The sequence below is a fragment of the Dipodomys merriami genome, unplaced genomic scaffold, assembly GCF_024711535.1.
Source record: "Dipodomys merriami isolate MVZ:Mamm:240054 unplaced genomic scaffold, mDipMer1.0.p SCAF_21, whole genome shotgun sequence".
Classification (NCBI taxonomy): Eukaryota; Metazoa; Chordata; class Mammalia; order Rodentia; family Heteromyidae; genus Dipodomys; species Dipodomys merriami.
This window is the reverse complement of record NW_027203493.1, coordinates 30,097,903-30,115,748: the sequence shown is the minus strand read 5'-3', so window position 1 is coordinate 30,115,748 and position 17,846 is coordinate 30,097,903. Positions and strand designations below refer to the sequence as shown.

General features: G+C 33.0%; 1 protein-coding gene across 13 annotated transcripts in view; it reads right to left on the bottom strand.

The window, feature by feature from the left end:
* The window catches only part of Sox6 (SRY-box transcription factor 6), a 605,718-nt gene that overhangs the window by 384,357 nt on the left and 203,515 nt on the right, over positions 1-17,846 (bottom strand). Inside the window, exon 1 of one of the 13 annotated variants that reach the window (XM_070032835.1) lies at positions 13,805-13,843. The exons of 11 other annotated variants lie outside the window; for them this stretch is intronic. The gene's annotated coding sequence lies outside the window, so the exon portion shown is untranslated. Of the gene's footprint in view, positions 1-3,217; positions 3,271-13,804; positions 13,844-17,846 lie in introns of those variants that run through there. One more of the 13 variants, XM_070032834.1, reaches the window with a different exon arrangement.

Sequence of the window (17,846 nt, the reverse complement as noted above, 5' to 3'; positions counted from 1 at the left end):
CTTGACAAGAAATGTACTCATTATCTTACTCGTGTAACTATAACCCCTCTGTACAGCATTTTTACAATAAAATAAAATTTTTAAAAAGGCAATGAGAATTTCTACTTGTCTGCTTATGTGTATATATGTAACATATATTTCCCTCTACCTTTTGTTATTATCTTCAAATAATTATATAAGGGGCGTCAATTTGACGTATACATTTATGTGTAGAATGCATCTTGATCAGAGTCATCTCTTCCATTATTTCCCATATTATCTATCCCTTGAATCCACTATTCTTATCAATTTTCCTCAAAGTGGTAGAGCACTATCTTTGAATAAAAAAGCTCAGGGACAGCACCCAGGCCCTGAGCTCAAGCCCCATAACTGACAAAAAACAGCAGCTATCACACTGAATATTTTACAATTATCCAACCTTAAAACTCTTACAGGTAGATTCATGATTGTTTTCTGCAAATGTATCAAATATTTCCATACATGAGACAAATTTTTGCAGATTTTTAGAGAAAAAATATAGCATTTACACAATAGAATGTTAACCACTGGCCCCACACTATAAATTTAGAATTTAAAAACTCACTTTCTGTGTATAGGAATACATAGTTCTCAAAATGAGAACAAAAAAGTAAAATGAGAACAAAAAAGTAAGAGATTACAATGGAAAATGAGAAAGAGCAATAAAGAAAAGCTGCTAGATTTCTATACTTAAAGGTAAGAATCAGAAAGTCCCTACCATCTCCATCATCTCAATCTTTGGCTATCATCAAGCTGGATGCTTTTGTCTAAACAATATGTCCAAATGAACCAATGGACTCCAATTTTATGTAATCTTCTTTCTTCCTTCAATCCCCTTTTGTTCTTCTTTCTCATTCCCTACATTCCTCTCCCTGATAAAACCAAATATTTATTGAGTGCCTATAATGTGCAACACTGTGTGTATTACATACTAAGAAATAGACCAGTCCAAAGTGAAGGACAGACATTTAATTTTAAAAATATCATGTAGATATAGATATAGATATAAACAGCAAGATCTTTGCAGGCAAAGAAATTTTAATTGGAGCAATCAGAGGTTTCTCAAAAGAAATTAAATTGAAATTGGGGACCTAAAGAATAAGAAGAAATCTACCTGATGAACACTGGAATGAAATGCATTTCCATAGAAAAGACAGCATTAGGTGAAGACCTTTGTTAGGAGAGAAATTGGAGGGTCCAAAAAGTCTCAAGAGACCAACACAATAACTGAATTAGAAAGAAGAATGGGGGAAAAGCAAGAATTGATTCTGGCAAGGTAGCAACCAGACTTTCCAGGGCCAGGGACTTTTATGCTAAGAAGCTATTGTTAATAATGGTGGTTTTGGTGGTTTAGTTTGCTGTGGTTTTGGTTTAAAGTATAACAAAAAGCAAATGAATGGTGGGATTTCATAACACACGATGAATATGAATTTAGATCTAGGTCAAAAGAAAGTATAGGAATGAAAATAAATTCAAGAAGGGCTTTATCTCTGACATGAAGAAGATATAAAATTGGGTAGGTTTTCAACTAAAACAGTAAGTTTTTAAAATAAATATATTTGTTATATAGATATATGTAGAGAGAGATACACTAGATTTGTTATACTACTTTTAAACATTTAAATACCTTTGTTTTAGTGATAGATATATAGAGATATATACATTAGATATTTGTTATGCTGCTTTTATACATTTAAATGCATTTGTTTTAGTGAAATTATCATAATATTTTAAAGAATTAATAAGAATTAAGAATTCATTGGTTCATAACCTCTCCTTTCCTAGTCCTGTATTAAAGATTCTTAATTTTAAGACAAGCATATAGAATGTAGGCATTTTTCTTCTTACATTTGGCTTCTGGGTGTTTATTTTCTAGATGTTTAATATCAGATGTTTATCAGATGTTTAATATCAGAGTAGTTTATCTTTTTTTAAGTATATATTACAATCCTCAGAGGTTCCCAACAATTTCACAATTGATGCAGAGAAAGCTCCATATATTTTAGCTATTTTTTTTTCACTTATGTAGCTTACTATTTCATTCCTAAGTATAGGCTAAAACATTAGAGCTTAAAAAGAGCTAAATATATAAGGCCAAATGGTATGCTGGTATCTGGGTGCATACTTATTCTATATATTCACAAATACACATATCAACTAACACAAATAAACCTATAGTATTTATTTCCAATATTGAATTTAAACTTATTTGAAATAGATACTTTCCTGTGTTCATTTAAATTATAAGCACAAGCTATTAATTTCAGGTCTTTTTTATTATTACTAAAAATACCCATTTTAAGAAAAGGTAAAAATTCTGCATTTGCAATTTAAGGCAAATGTAGTAATATGTTCACTAACTTCTAAAAATAACAATGCTATATTAACATCATTTATGATTATACAGAGCTTTGATGATATTCATTATGGTCTATATTATATTTTAAAGGTTCATCTTTGCAGAATCAAGCAATCTGTGAAAAACTTCAATCTTATAGAATTGAATATTGACATCAAAATTTCTGCTACAACTGCAGGAGCAGTCTTTTGTAGAAGAACATTATTAAAATCATATCTTTTCACTTAATTTTCTTTGTACAAATAGCACAGATCCTTTCATTTCTCTTTCCTTCGAATTCACAAATACAATAAAAGCTGTCTTTAGAAAAGGTCTTTAAACATTACCATAAAATGAGTCCTGGGACCCTGAAAATACCAGAACCTGTGACAGTTTTTGTTACCTAGATGTCTGAAAAGTAGCTCACTGAATCTATATGTGAATATTAGACTTTAAATTATATTTTAATACCAAAAAATCCAGCATTGCTCTTTTGAAGAAAAAAAAAAACTAAGAAATAGTTTGTCACTCAAGATTCTTCAGTTTATATTCTTTGAGGCTTGGACTTGGATTGTTTTACTATTTATTCCTCCATGCCCACTTCCTTGTTCTTAGTCACAAATCTAATCATGTATTTTTATAAATATTCAAAATTAAACACATTTATCTCTTTATGTAAATACAAAATTAACTTCTACCGATAGCCTATACAGGGAACTCATTAACAAATACATTTGGAACTTTTTAGATTTGTTCTACCAGCTTTTAAATTCATATTAGACATCATTGCTTAAATGTATCAACATTGTACTCATACAAAAATAGATATAAAAGATTAATTCCAACTTTTGTTTTACTTACCAAGCTCTGCCATTCCACCTCACTGCCTGAACAATATTATCAGCTCTTTGGATACTCATTCTTGCTAAGTAAAAGGATATTTCTTCTCTAGCTGGATTAATAATCAACTTTCTAGATAGTTCATTTGTAATTCTCTTCTGGTTAACCCTTAGCATTACAGCCCTCTGCTTAACTCAGACCTAACTCAATTTATGAAGGGGGATGGACCAGAGGAAATTTAATCATTCAGATAACAAAAGGAAAGCAAAATTGAGGACAGTTTCAATCAAGCACAGAAAACAATGAGCCTTACTTTTTACTTGAAAAGGTATAAATCTTTGTTAGGTATTACAGAAGCACTGAGGTCATAAACACAGGAAACAAGAGGCATGAAGCAAAAAAAAAAAAAAAAAACAACGAACAAGCTTAAAGCACCAGAGTCCAGTGCATACCAGCCCCTGTTTACTGCTTTCTCACATATGCAGATAAACACAACTCAGTTCCCTGAATAAGAGCTAAAGTTTCCTCTTAATAAAAAGGTCTGACTACCAATTCTAAATGCCTCCTTCCTCTGCAGTTGTAGCCAGTAGGTCCCTTATCTCAGAGTAAGTACCATCCCAGGTCTTAGGGCACTTTTCTCCAAATGTAACCTGTAAATACTTGCATTAGTACAATCTGGGATGGGTGTGTGTGTGTATGTGTGTGTGTGTGTGTGTGCGCGTGTGTGTGTGCGTGTGTGTGTGTGTGTGTGTGTGTGTGTGTGTGTGTGTGTGTGTGTGTACATAACTGCACCCTATTTCCGGTATCCTAAGCATCCCATTTGATTCTTATGTAGCTCTAGGACCATTTGGGACTTATTGGAAAGATACCCACATGATGTCTTGAGACTCAATAAAATTATTCTTGTTGCTAACTTGACCTTGACCTTTCGCCTTGATTCTAGTAATTAATATTCTACCTCATTTTCTTGTATCTGAATGCATTGGTCCATCTAAGACTATGATTCTTCCATAGCCTTGGTAATCTTCCACATTCAAACCATTCAGAAACAAAACATCTTTTAATTCTATATAGTGACTACATTGTGACCAAAGGTCTAAGTTGCCTGAGGTTGATTTTTTGTTGTTTTATTTCTTTCATTTTGTTTGACTTTGCATTTCTTTGCTTGTTCTACTTTATTAATCACTTTATTAGGCACTTTAATATTTTGTTTTTAGCATATCATATTCATAATATGCTACACTTGTTGGTTTCTGTTGTCCAATTTTTTACCTAACATGTTTTGTTTGTTATATTAACTTATTTCCAAGGCTATTTCTATCCTTGTTGACACTACCTAGTCTGATCTGTACTTGACATGATGAGTATAGTTACATCAGAGATGTAAAACGAACATCTAATTAAAAGGTCAAAGAACAAACACAGCAATCTATGATTTCACAAATTGCTATACAAAAACCCATGTTTATAGTCAGAAAGAAGAAAAAGCTAATGACTACAGAAAAAAAAAAAAAGAATCACAATAAAAGTCCTTGAGAACTGAAACAGTAGTTCAGGGAAAATAAAATTTAAAAGGTGGGAACAGTGGCCCATCCCATTAATTCGACCTTCTTAGAGGCAGGAAGATAGAGAATTTGAGGCCAACTTAGGCAACAGCACAAGACACTGATACAAAATTAGAAAAATGAAATTTAAATTAAATGAATACATTTGTTTCATTTTAAACGTGTTTATTTTCATGAAATTTATTTAGAAAGGTCATCAAAAATGATGATATAATCTGGAGAGAAGTTTAAAATGATCAAAAGTGAACAAATTGTACTGAATAAAACTCAGAAGATTTGAAATGTTCATGGTCTTCAGTCAAGTGCAAAACTGATTATGTAGAACATATTTACCTATTATTAGACTGTCTCTTTTCAGTTCTGTATGTCCTGTTGTTTATTTTTATAAAATGACAATATGAAATTAAAATGTAAGTATAAATTATAAAGTATAAATTATAAGTAACATGTTTAATAAAATAATTGTGAAATTATAAGTAACATGTAAATATAAATGATTACTGTAGTTATATGTTATAAAAGATTATAATTAACATATACACAAAAGACATGAGATGGTGTTGTTTTATATTATTATCTTATAACTTTTAAAGAAAAGTATATAAAAATAACAGGAGTTTGTGAAATGTCTTTGGAAAAACAAGAAGAGTAAAGAAAAATCATCCCAGAATGTACAACAAACAATGTAAAATAAATGTAAAACAAATGTAAGCAATCTTACTAGAAGGACTTCTTGCTAAAGAAAAGGATCATTTACGGTGATAGTGGTGGCATTTCTCATCCAGAAACATCTACTCAAAGTTAAAGTTCAGACTGACTTCTTATGGCAATAGCTTGGGGCATTTGTCCCAATACTAGCTAAGATCCAAGGTCTATGATTTGATTTAAGCAGACAATATGCATACTAAACCTGAGAAACTTAGAATCCTTGATCAGTACACAAATTAACTGATAAAGATTGCTTATATGAAGAAGAGAAGATTTATCCTGACTTGAAAAACAGACACTTGAAATTTTTTTGTGTGCCAGTCCTAGGGTTTGAACTCAGGAACACTGAGTTCACTGTCTATGAGGTATTTTTTGCTCAAAGCTAGTGCTCTGTCACTTGAGCCACTTGGCTTTTTAGGGATTAATTGGAGATAACAGTCCAACAGACTGCCTGGATTGGCTTTGAACCACAATCTTCAGAACTCAGACTCCTGAGTAGCTAGGATTATAGGTATGAGCCACCTGTTCCAAGCAAATTGCTTGTTTTTTTAAATAAAGTAAAGGTAGATCTCACTAAGAAGATAATGCATAAGCACAATCTTGAAGGAATGATGGGATTTTATGGGATACTATAATCAAGTAGGTCAGTGTGACTCAATTTTGCCATATACTCAATTTTTTTTTCCATATACTCAATTTTTTGAGTCTTTCTGAGCCAGGCACTGCCCTGGACACTGATGAAAGACCAGCAAACAAGCTTAACATGTTTTTTTTTTCTCTATACCCAGAGAGATGGAAATAAAACATATTATGAAGGGGAAAATTTCTTTAATATGAAATAAGGTAAAATTAGACATGATCTTAAATTTCTAAATATTTTCTAAATGATCTTAAAACTAAGCCACAATATTTATTGGTGTTAATATTATGAATATTTTAGAATATATGTGTTTGAATAAAACATAAATCTAAATCTATGGTCTGACAATACTCTGTCAAATGTATATTATATTTTCAATCATAACACAATTCTTATGTTTAATAAAGTTAAATAACAAAAGCTAAGAAACAAGTAATTTAACATACTAGAAAACAAAGAATTGAAATTGTAAATTATAATATGTATGAAAGTATATAACATAATGTCTAGATCAAAAGAGGTTTTCAGATCCTAAAACAAGAAAACAAACAAACAAACCAAACAACAATGTTATTACCTTAGAGTTATAGAGCTACAACTGGGAATAGATGTATACGTAAGATGCTTTGAGGGGAGGGGACATCACACTGATACAAAACACTCCACCATCCATTTATCCATTTACTTAAAATGGAGCTTTAATAGTTAACACAAACTCTTATCTGAATCCCAACCCCTCTGTTTTATTCTGTCCCTCTTCAACCACTAAAATGACTGTGAACAAATGAAACATGCTCCTATAATGCTTTTCTATTATTCTTCGATTTCAGGTTTTAAACAATGTAGAAAACTGATCCATTTGCCTCTCTGGACAATCCAAGCCTCACTTTCCTTAGTTTTCAAATATAAAAATTTGCTTAGATGATCACAAAAGTTATTAAACTCTGAAATTGCATGATACTATTATGTCAAATCTGAGACATCTATACTAAATTAAAGCAACACAGCTTCTCAAAAGAATAAAGGCTACAGCAATAAGGACAGTTGGCTAGAAAAAGAAACAAAGGTTTAGGATTAAAAGAGAACTTGAAAATCTCCCCAACCCCCTGGACCAGGTCCAGCTTCAATCACATAAGGGTTGTTTGGGGACAATAGAGAAGAAAAACTAGGAAGGTTTCTGAGATCATCCAAAGGAGGACTTTTTTGCTTACAAATAAAGTGCTATTGTTCCTATACTCTCTCTGATTCTTAACACACACACACACACACACACACACACACACAGAGCAATAACTACACCAAGTATTTTTAATATTGGTAAGATGAATTTTAAACCCAGAGAGGGTGATTTGGTTTTGAGGATTTTAAAGAAATGGCACTGTATTCAATTCTTTTCCTACTACTTCCAACTCCCAATATCCCTTAAATTTGTGACATTTTCTTATGTACATAAGAGAAAAATTTGTTCTGCTATTGCAGCAACATCTAAACAGTTTCCTGTAAACTTTCTGTGATGGAAGTCATAGAATTTATGATAAAAACCCTGTAGAGTGGTGAAACAAATTTCTTTCATATTTATCATTCATTTTTATTCAGTGTGCATTTGACAGAAAACCTTTTAAGAGCACCAATAATGTGAGAAAGCTACAACTAAATTTATTGTTAAATATCACATCACTGTTACTCCTGGGAATTCAAGAAGAAAGCTTTAAATCACATTTCATAACACATTGGAGAGCTTCCCAGAGATGTGATGGCCCTCAGAGGCAAGCCATCCAAGGCACACCGGAATGTCAGAAGTGGTGACAAAGAAATACCACTTTGTTTAGTAGAAGTAAATTGGAGTTACCCTTTTGTTATTTCTTTTAGCAGAGCATAAACTCTCTTCCCCCTCTTTTCTTTTTTTTCCTTCCCCCACTCCCTCCTGTTTCACCTGACTAAACTGCAGGTATTTGTTCCATCACCTGACTTCGGCCTGGCTAGAAATATTAGGGGGAAAAAACACAATCTACTATTGTTACATGAGACAACAACCTTTCATGTCCTTGAAGCTCACCATGACCTTTCATCTTTCCTATCCCCAATGGTCTCTCCTAACAACTAAAACTACACTCAGTTGGGCTGAATTCCAGATTGTCATAAAAAGAACCCTGTCCTTTCAAAACAAAACCAATTTTTACACCAAGGTGGGGGAGAAACACAAGTCCATTGTCCCCTCACAGATGGGAGTTGGAGTTACTAAGGCAACTGCTCTAATCCTCCTTTTTACCACCTTTTTCACATCACTGGCCTATCAAGTATGCTACCTTTTAACTCATAAGCTCAAAAGCTGGTAGTCTAACTGGCTGCCCTAATTAGCTACGATTTTCACACTACAGACAACATGATGAGCTAATCGAAATTTGCAAAATAATGACGTACCTCCAGCAAATATTCCTCCTCCTGAGGCCCAGTCTTAGAATAACAATAATGAGACCATTATTAGAGAAGGGCATTAAAATGCTGCACTGCTGCTAAACAGAGAACTTAATTGTTCTGGTCTTGTCCATTGAATCAACAACCTATTGTTGTGGACTTGAAAAATAAAGGACTGGAGAATGGGTGCCATGATGATTGGTCTGTGAGGCCATACCGGCACTCTGTAGAATTGTTTTCTTTTGAAACTCTTGATGGACTAGTAGTTTTGTTTAAAAGTAACATAAAAGGCGATTGTCTGGATAAAAAGTCCTATTTATTGAATCCTTAGAAGCAGTAGCATGGATTTGTTCCTGACCTCTGAGATAAAAACATAGTGACCATAATAACACCATTTGTAGAAAGGCCTGTTACCACTGCCTACAGTAACATAAGATAAGAGACAGTCTTTTCTGGCTACAGTAGGAAGGAAGGAAGTACTTCTGAGCAGAAAGCAAGAATGATGAAAGGTCAAATACTGGATAAAGCTCATTAATCTCTGAAAAGGAGACTATAAAAAATAAGGCTAATTTAAGAATTCTGTATAATTGCTACGGGATTCATGCACATGTAAAAGGCACATAGTTTTTACTTTTTTTCTTTTCCTTTCCCACTTTTGAGCTTCTTTTCTTTGATAAAATGACAATTAAAATCAGATGATTATTAAATAATTGCAGCACGATGTCTCAAGATAACCTGAATACAAGAAATTCAAGGTTTTCAGATAATTATTCCTATGGTCATCGCCAGTCTATTGGGAGAATAATAAAAATACTGAAGTTAAAGGTTAACTAGTGTAGGATTCTTAGCAGTAGAAAAGCACTGTTTACACACCATAAACCTGTCTTCTATACGGAGCCACAGTACATGTTTTCTGAAAGTCAGGCCAGGATTTTAGTGTTGAGTTGTAGGCTGGGAGTATATTTCTTTTGTTGGTGGTTATTTGGGATGGGAGAGTCATTTGTGTGTTTTTTTTTTTACCAAGAGAAATCTGTTTTATATAAAAACATATTAAATTGTAAATAAGACCTCTTGCTTCATTCAATCTGTGCTTTGCTTCATTTATCTTCATCTTGTTAGACTAAATTAATTAACAATCTCACTGTTGCACACTTTCTCTTTTCATTACATCAAATAATGGCCTGTATATGAAGAAGGCCCTCACCATGGGAATCCTGCAACTCTCCTGTGCAGAAGACTTTCTGTGTATAAATGTAGTAATATTTATCTTATAAGCATGTATTAAATGTTCTTTTCATTACTAACAATCAATTAAGCACCCTAATTCTTAACATCTTATTAGTAGAATGCCAGCTCCAAAAAGAATAAACTAAAACTTGAATGATACTTTAAAAGGGAAAAAGTGTATATGGTATTCTACCACCAGGCTTCACTATCAATTCCACCAAAAAGAAAGAAAGAAAAACAAGTTAATTTTGCAGGTATGGTTTCCCAAATACAACACAGTTTAGAATAAAAGGTTTAAAAGACACACCCCAAGCTGTTCAGTTCCTTGTTTTGGAATGTCTAACATGTGATAAGTTGGATGATTAGAATTTCATTGGTAAATCCCATTATTTTAATCTATAGAGTGAAATGTGTTAAACTCTTTTGTAAGTTTTCTTTTCATCCTGCAATACTATGGCATCTGGAATGCAAATGGACAAAACAGCAAAGCTCTTTTTAATCTTTTCCTTCATCAACCAGTGCTTCCTTCTCCAATCACAGCTTTGTGCGTGATATCTTTCTGCTAGCATTTCTTATTTAATTAAAACAGACACTGACAGAAGGACATGGATTAGTACTGTAATGATGCATTTACTTAGATTAATCGGAGGCTCCTTTTTAGAGTAATGGCTTAAACAAAGAACAAAAGGAAATTGTTATGAAACAGCCTTTTATCCCAGGCAAAGGTCGCATTATGAGGTTTTTAATTTTGTCAGCTTGTGTTATACTCTGCCTTGCTAGGGGAACGTGAGAAGTGCTTTTACCCCCAATAAAGCCAGTTATTATAAAAACAGCCATTAAAGCTGCAAATTAAAATGTCTGATTTTAAAACAGGTTACTTAGCTTTCAGAATCCTCTAATTAACATGTGGTGCATTGTTGTAAGGAAAAGACTAAATGCTAATGACCTACCGCCAGGTGACCACACTGCTGTGCAAAATAATAAGGACCTTTCCAAGTAATATGATGAATTAAACAAGTACAGATCCCCCACCCAACATCCCTTCTCCGAGTACAAGCTCCAGATGAATGAAAGGCCATGACTGTTAAGATGTGTTCAATGATGCTTTGACTCTGTCCAGAGGACTCTCAGCCAGCTACTCTTTGTATACTCACTAAAGAAACAGACTTTTATCACAAAAGAAAGTGAATGAAATAGCAATACTATATAGTTGGAAATTAAAAAAGACATCAGTCATCTGACTTCAAAGCATGGAGAACAAATTAAAGAATCATGCCCCTGCCAAAACTACCTCTTTGCCTCTTTTCATCCAATCTTTACTCCTCTTTAATAAGTTGAGCTTTCAGAGAATAGAGTTAAGTTCTGAAATCTCACTCTATTATTCACAGAATTCATTTTTATATTAGCTTGCCTGAAATGTAAACTGAGTTTCACTTTTTTGAGCCTCATTTTGCTCATTTTACTGACTCCACTGAAGACTTCTTTTTCATAGTCAAAAGTTACTTTTGATCAAGGACATACACTCAGAAGTCACATGTGATAAGGATACAGAATTTTGTCATTGGACGACATAGACTATACTTATATAGAATAAGTGTTGTCACTAGGTATAATAAGACTTAGGACCACCCTTACAAATATGGTCCATCATTGACCAAAATGGCACTATTCAGCATATAACAGTTGTCAATTGTTTCCTACTATATGTACTTAATGACATGCCCTGTTTGTATTTTCTGCCTTCTCTCTCATTAGGAACTAAATTATTCTGTCTCATAAGGTTAACATATATTAGGCAAATGTACAGACTGTGAATCTCTGGTAGAATATCTCTAGAATCCTTCACAGAGAAAATCTATTCTACTTAACCTTCACACAAAAACCACTGGATGACTTGCTCTAGGAAATTCTTGAAACCATCATGAAACATATTGTCATTGGAATAACAAGAAATCACTTCAAGATTATTAGTGACATTTGCCTAGTTGTTTCTTTTGACAAAGGTATCTGAGGTTATACTCAGTATTCACAATCACTGCAAGTTACAGAGTGCTCCAAGTCTAACTCGAAATGTGGCTTAAAACATAGCATTTAGCTCATGTGTTTGCAGATCAGCGGGGCATTTTTTTCTGGTTTTAGAGGACCTTACTAACATATCTTGTTCTTGGCTATCTTCTGGCCCATCTAGGATGAACTTCACTGGGTAAAGTAGAGTAAACTAAGCTAAATTATCCTTCATCAGGATAACCCAAGTGTGTTTCACAGTGATAGAATAGGGTAAGAGTGTTAGAAATCCACAAGTGTTTTTAACAAGCCTCTGTACATGTTACATTTACTAACATGCCATTAACCAAAACAAATTAAATGAACAATTCTAGAGTCTAGGGTGAACTTGAATGTGCTGTCAAAAGTAGAAGACCACTGCAAAATTTCACAAATGTCAATTTAAAAGGCATGAATAGAAGGAAGGATGATCAAGAAAACTTGGGGTCTTTAAAGTAACAGTTTTATCAAAGAAGTCAAGGTCATTTTGATTCCCAATGTAGTTCAATAAAGCTTCCATTTCATCCCATTTTACCTAATGTCATTTGGACTACTATTAAAAATTAGTATTATTTTTGTTTTAATAAGTGATGAAAATGCTTAAAAAACAATTAAACAAGTCTATCATACCTTATCTCCATTGATTTCCAATTGTTAATTTGCCAGTGTTTTTGAGGGGGTGCCAATCCTGCGGCTTAAACTCATGGCCTGAGCACTCTCCCTGAGCTTTTTCTTTGTTCTACCACTTGAGCAACAGTTCCACTTCCAGTTTCTTCAGTGATTAATTGGAGATAAGAGTCTCAGCCTTGCTTGCCTGGGCTAGCTTCAAACTGTCATCCTTAGATCTCAGCCTCCTGATAAACTAGGATTACAGGCATGTGTCACTGGTGCCTGGTTAACCTACAAATATTAAGCTATTCTTAAAATGTGACCTATACAAAGTCACCAGTTTTGTATGATAGTTGGTTGCAAATTAGTTATACCTTAAAAGATTTCAAAACCACAATCTTTTATCTCAGAAACCTCTCTTCCATAATCAGAAGAAGCTAAGTTAGAGAAGATATCTAATGGATACGTGCCCAGAATTTTCTGTAGTGTTATATCTCAAGAAGTATAAATAGCTTCTTTACACTAACAGAAAATAGTATTTTGCAGTCCTTTACTAGATCAGACATCACAACAATAGTATTGTTTAAAAAAACAATTGTTTTCAAAGCTCAGCCCAGATCATTCACAAGTGTATTCTTTCCCTGATATCTTTGAATATAGAAAAGGAAAGCAAAAAAAAATAAAATAAAACTGATCACTCTATATACTGTATCCTAGAAGAAGATGATTAAGAAGATAATATTAAGTTCTGCAAATTTTCTTTCTGACCATAAGAAGAAAAAGATCAATGAGGAAAGCTTCCATGATAACTACACCAAATTCTAAGAATATGGTAGAAGCCTCTATATATAGTTTTAGGGGTGGACTATAAAATTTGAACCATTTACTAGTCTTTCCAGTCAAAATCTTTATCCAATACCAGTTTTTACTGGGCAGAATTCCTAAACTCTGTGGATAAGGAAATGCTATCCTATAGTACTACTCAATAATAATTCCTGGGAGCAATTAAAATAACCAGTGAAGTGGGTCTCCAAAGGAGCCTTCAGCCATTCCTTCACTTGAGCCAGCAGTGTTAGCTGCCAAAGCTGGCATTGACATTTGAGGAACAAAAAATAAAGGCCTAGCAATGTATCCAAGGATATCAGGAAGAAAAGCAAACAATATGGGGGGTGGGGGGAAATGTCTTGAAAGTTACCCAATTGGGGTGAAAGGAAAAATTAGCATAACAACATCCTTTTACAGCCCTTTCACTTTTACACATTCCCTTACTACTAATTTTAGTAATAATTTTGTTTTAAAGTAAGGCCCTAAATGATGATTTGACTTTTATTAACAAGGATGGTACAAGGAAAGGATGCATTTTTCATGTTTTCAAGTGTTTTGATCACCAAATCCTCTCACCTGGTCTTTAGCAAGTTCCAGTGTTTAGAGCAGTAATCCAAGGCAATGGAATAGAGCAAAGGTTCATATAAGAATCAAGACGAGCATTGTGCCCTCATTGACACTAGGTTCTAAGCAAACAATAGGCATGTTCAGAGAACTATACTAATTCTTTTCAATGAAAGTAGCTTGGGTTTAACTCAAATTTTCCTTTAAAAGTATCTTTAACAGAGAGCCAGAGAGAAAAAGAAACAAAGGAACTTTGATATCAGAAAAGGAAAGGGTCATAGAAACAAAGAAAGAACAATGGAAAAGAAATGAAATAAGAGTGAAAATTCTCCTTAAGAATATCATCTTTGCACATCTTAGACCTGGTATTTAATATATGCTCAAACACAATGTGTACTCAAACACTATGTATTGATTTAGATTGTTACACCTTTATAATAACAGATATGAATATAAGTCAGTAAACATGCCCTTTTTCACAAGAAACCACATCACTAGTCATAGTAAATGGTCAGAAAGCCTCCATCAAAGGGTTCCTAATAGTGCGTTAATCTGTTTTTATATAGAATATAATGAGATGAAATGTGGATCAAATTACAATTACATTTCCCCAGCTTTTATATAGATGCTAAAATTTGACTAAAATTGGCCTGATGAAGAGATTCAGAGAAAGAAGCATGATATAAATTGTTTAATACAATCAGCAGGGGTCATAGTGGGTCATTTACCTTTATAGACATTGAGTATATTAACTTAACAAAGAATTTAAGTCTTAAAAATGTGTAACTCCAACCTTTTTCTCTGTTTACTTAATGCATCTCTGATAATATTGTCCCTAACCAATATCATTAATCTCTTACCCAACTGATTATACTTCAAGTCTGCCAAAGAATGGTCAAAGATAATCACCACAATAATTGAACTGTATTATGAAGACATATGGAGGAAATCTCCTAGTTCTTATTTTCTATGTCCCTCAACTTTACCCACCCTTTTCAAGCTCTTCAACACCATCAACACCAACAAAAACTATTAAACTAATGTTTCAAAATCTTTTCAGGATAAAAATAATTTCCCTCAAGGAGTATGCACTTAGATGTAGAAAATCCACCAATAATAACATATTTACAGATGAACAAGAAAAAATTTTATGAATATCCTAATAGCTGTAATGTATGCAGAAAAATTACAGGAAATTCATAGTTACTAGTAAACTGTTAGGGTGTATTCCCATTTTAAGACAGGAGCAACATCTTCCTTCACAAAAAGAAAGAAACTTTAGACCACTATCTCAAGACCAGTAGGAAAACTAAAACAAGTCCCAAATGCACAGATTTTTTTTTTAAAGTAAGTTCTTGAATATGGAGAAACTAAAACAACCACAGTCAAAGAATCAAGAGTAGAATGTTGATGATCAGAGTAGGGACAGTGAGGAGAAGTTCTCAAAAAAATAAAAAGAACTATTCCTGAAATAAGTATTAAATGATAAAAATTTAAGGTGATACATATGTTAACTACCTTGATTCTATTGTTTCACAATATATACATATAACATTGTTATGTATGGAAAACAATATATAACTATAACCTGTCAAATAAATGAAAAAATGAAAGAAAAATAAAAAATAGTTTCAAGAAAGGAAATGAAGTTCAAATGTCAGCTTTTACCTTAAAAAAGTAACAAAGACTCTCCAAACATGATAAGCTATTCATGGTGGAAATTATTACTAAATATTAAGTAAGGAATAAAAAAACTAAGAATTATATCTATACTCTGATTAGAGTTAAACTATTTGTTTAAAGGTATGAAAAAGAACCAAAGCAGGTTAAAATGAAAATGAGTGTCAAATTGTAGAACTGAATGCAAGATTTTATTTTTTTCCTTGTTTTAATGTAAACACAATATTTTTTTCTAATAGCCAAGTATGATGGTACACACCTGTAATTCCAGCTACAAGCAAGAGTTCAAGGCTACCTTGGGACAAAGTTATCAAGACTTATCTCAAAAATAATAAAAGATTGAGGACATAGCTCAAGTGACAGAGTACACACTATCAAGTGTGCAGACCTAGGCTCAATCCCTGGTAACACGCACATACACACACACACACACACACACACACACACACACATTCTCACAAACACACTAAAAAAAATCAGTAACACAAATGTGAAAGATCTGTGTATCTACTATATGATACTATCCTGTGAGCAGGTTGGGTAAGGAAGATAGACAGTGATTGACTAAAAGAAAGAAAGAGGTCATAGTGATGGAGTAAAAGAAGAGGAAGGGACTGGCTGTTCGAAGCAGGTAATTCCTAGGGATTGTATTCATTTTACACTTTATTTGGTCTAGATTGCAAATTTGAGTCATTTAAGGAAAGGGAAAATGCTAGTTTACATACCTAATGATAGGAAATATAATTTTGAAATTCATGATCAGAGAAACTCTACCCATACAACTAAGATTGAATACCATTCCAAAAGTGTGATTAGATGCATAGAATTTTAAAGTTCAAAAGCTTCTTCAATGTATGAGGGACTTACATGGCAGGGTACAGAGAAAATGGCCAGCTTAGGACAGTGGCACTTAAAGTTTGGGGATAACATAGTTCAGGCTTTATTTAGAATATATATCTGTGAAAATCAGGGGGGAAAAAAAGAAAATCAGGATCTTATTTTAATGTTGGCATTAAAAATATTTACAATAAAATCTTAGTACAAAATTATCAGTAAAAACTGATCAAATATCAAGCTAACCATTATGTCTTTACAAATTTAAAAAAAAAAAACATGAAAACAAAGACAAAATAGAAGCTTACTAAAAAACTAGGTAAGAAATATCAATTGAAAATCTTTGTTCCTTTAATGTGATTCACTAAAATCAAATTGAATTTGCTAACTGTCCCTCATTTAAAGAATAAATTTCCTCCCATATCCAGACTATGTTTTCCTAGGCAAATAGAAAATTCATACTACAGTATCCACTTCTGTTTTGTTGTTCAAACTAGTAAAATCACTAATTTGAAGCAAATCCATTAACTTTGATCTTAAACAGAATTATAAACTAAGGAATAGGATTCACAAATAAAAATGTTGCATATGCAGAGAAATTTCTCTCTCCAATTCCTGTTGAAGGAAAATATTAAACTGAAAGAGACAAATGAATACTAAAAATATTAGCAAATTTTACCTTCTTTAAGGAAAAGGAATTTACATTTTTACCTGGAGAAAAAAATCATAAACCCTTCTATTTAAAAAATAGCATATGCCTATAATTTTAGCTACTTAGGATGCTGAGATCTGAAGATTGAGGTTTGAAGCCAGCCCAGGCAAAAATGTTCCTGTGAGACTCTTATCTCCAATTAAACCACTTAAAAACTGGAAGTGGAGCTGTGGCTCAAAGTGGTAGAGCTCTAGCCTTGAGCAAAAAACTGCTCAGGGACAGTCCACAGACTCTGAGTTCAAACCCTACGACTGACAAAACAAAATGAATGAATAAATAAATAAATAAATAAATAACATAAACTCAGATTCTGAAACTGATATAGTTATATCATCATGTCTGAATTTTATTTTTTGTCAATGCCAATAAAATTATTTCAGGAAGTAGAGCTCAAGCCTTGTGCTAAAAAAAATCTCAGGGAGACTGCTCAGACCCTGAATTAAAGCCTCACAACTAACAAAAAGTAAAAAATAAAAATAAAAAATGGGAAAAAATACTATTTCAGTAGAAACTATAGTTGTTTAAACTTTTATCACATCACACATTCTGTACATTGTTTAAAGGTAAAGTATAGTAAATATGGGCTGGGAAGGTGGCTCTGTGGTAGAGTGCTTGCCTTATATGTGTGAGGTGTGTTCGATTCTTCAGCACCACATAAGCAGAAAAAGCCAGAAGCATCATCATGGCTCAAGTGGTAGAGTGCTAGCCTTGGGCTGAAGAACTGAGGGACAACGCCCAGGACCAGAGCTCAGGCCCCATAACAAAAAAAAAAAAAAAAAAAAAGGTAAAGTGTAGTAAATAAATTGTAAATAAAAGATGAGTCAGGGA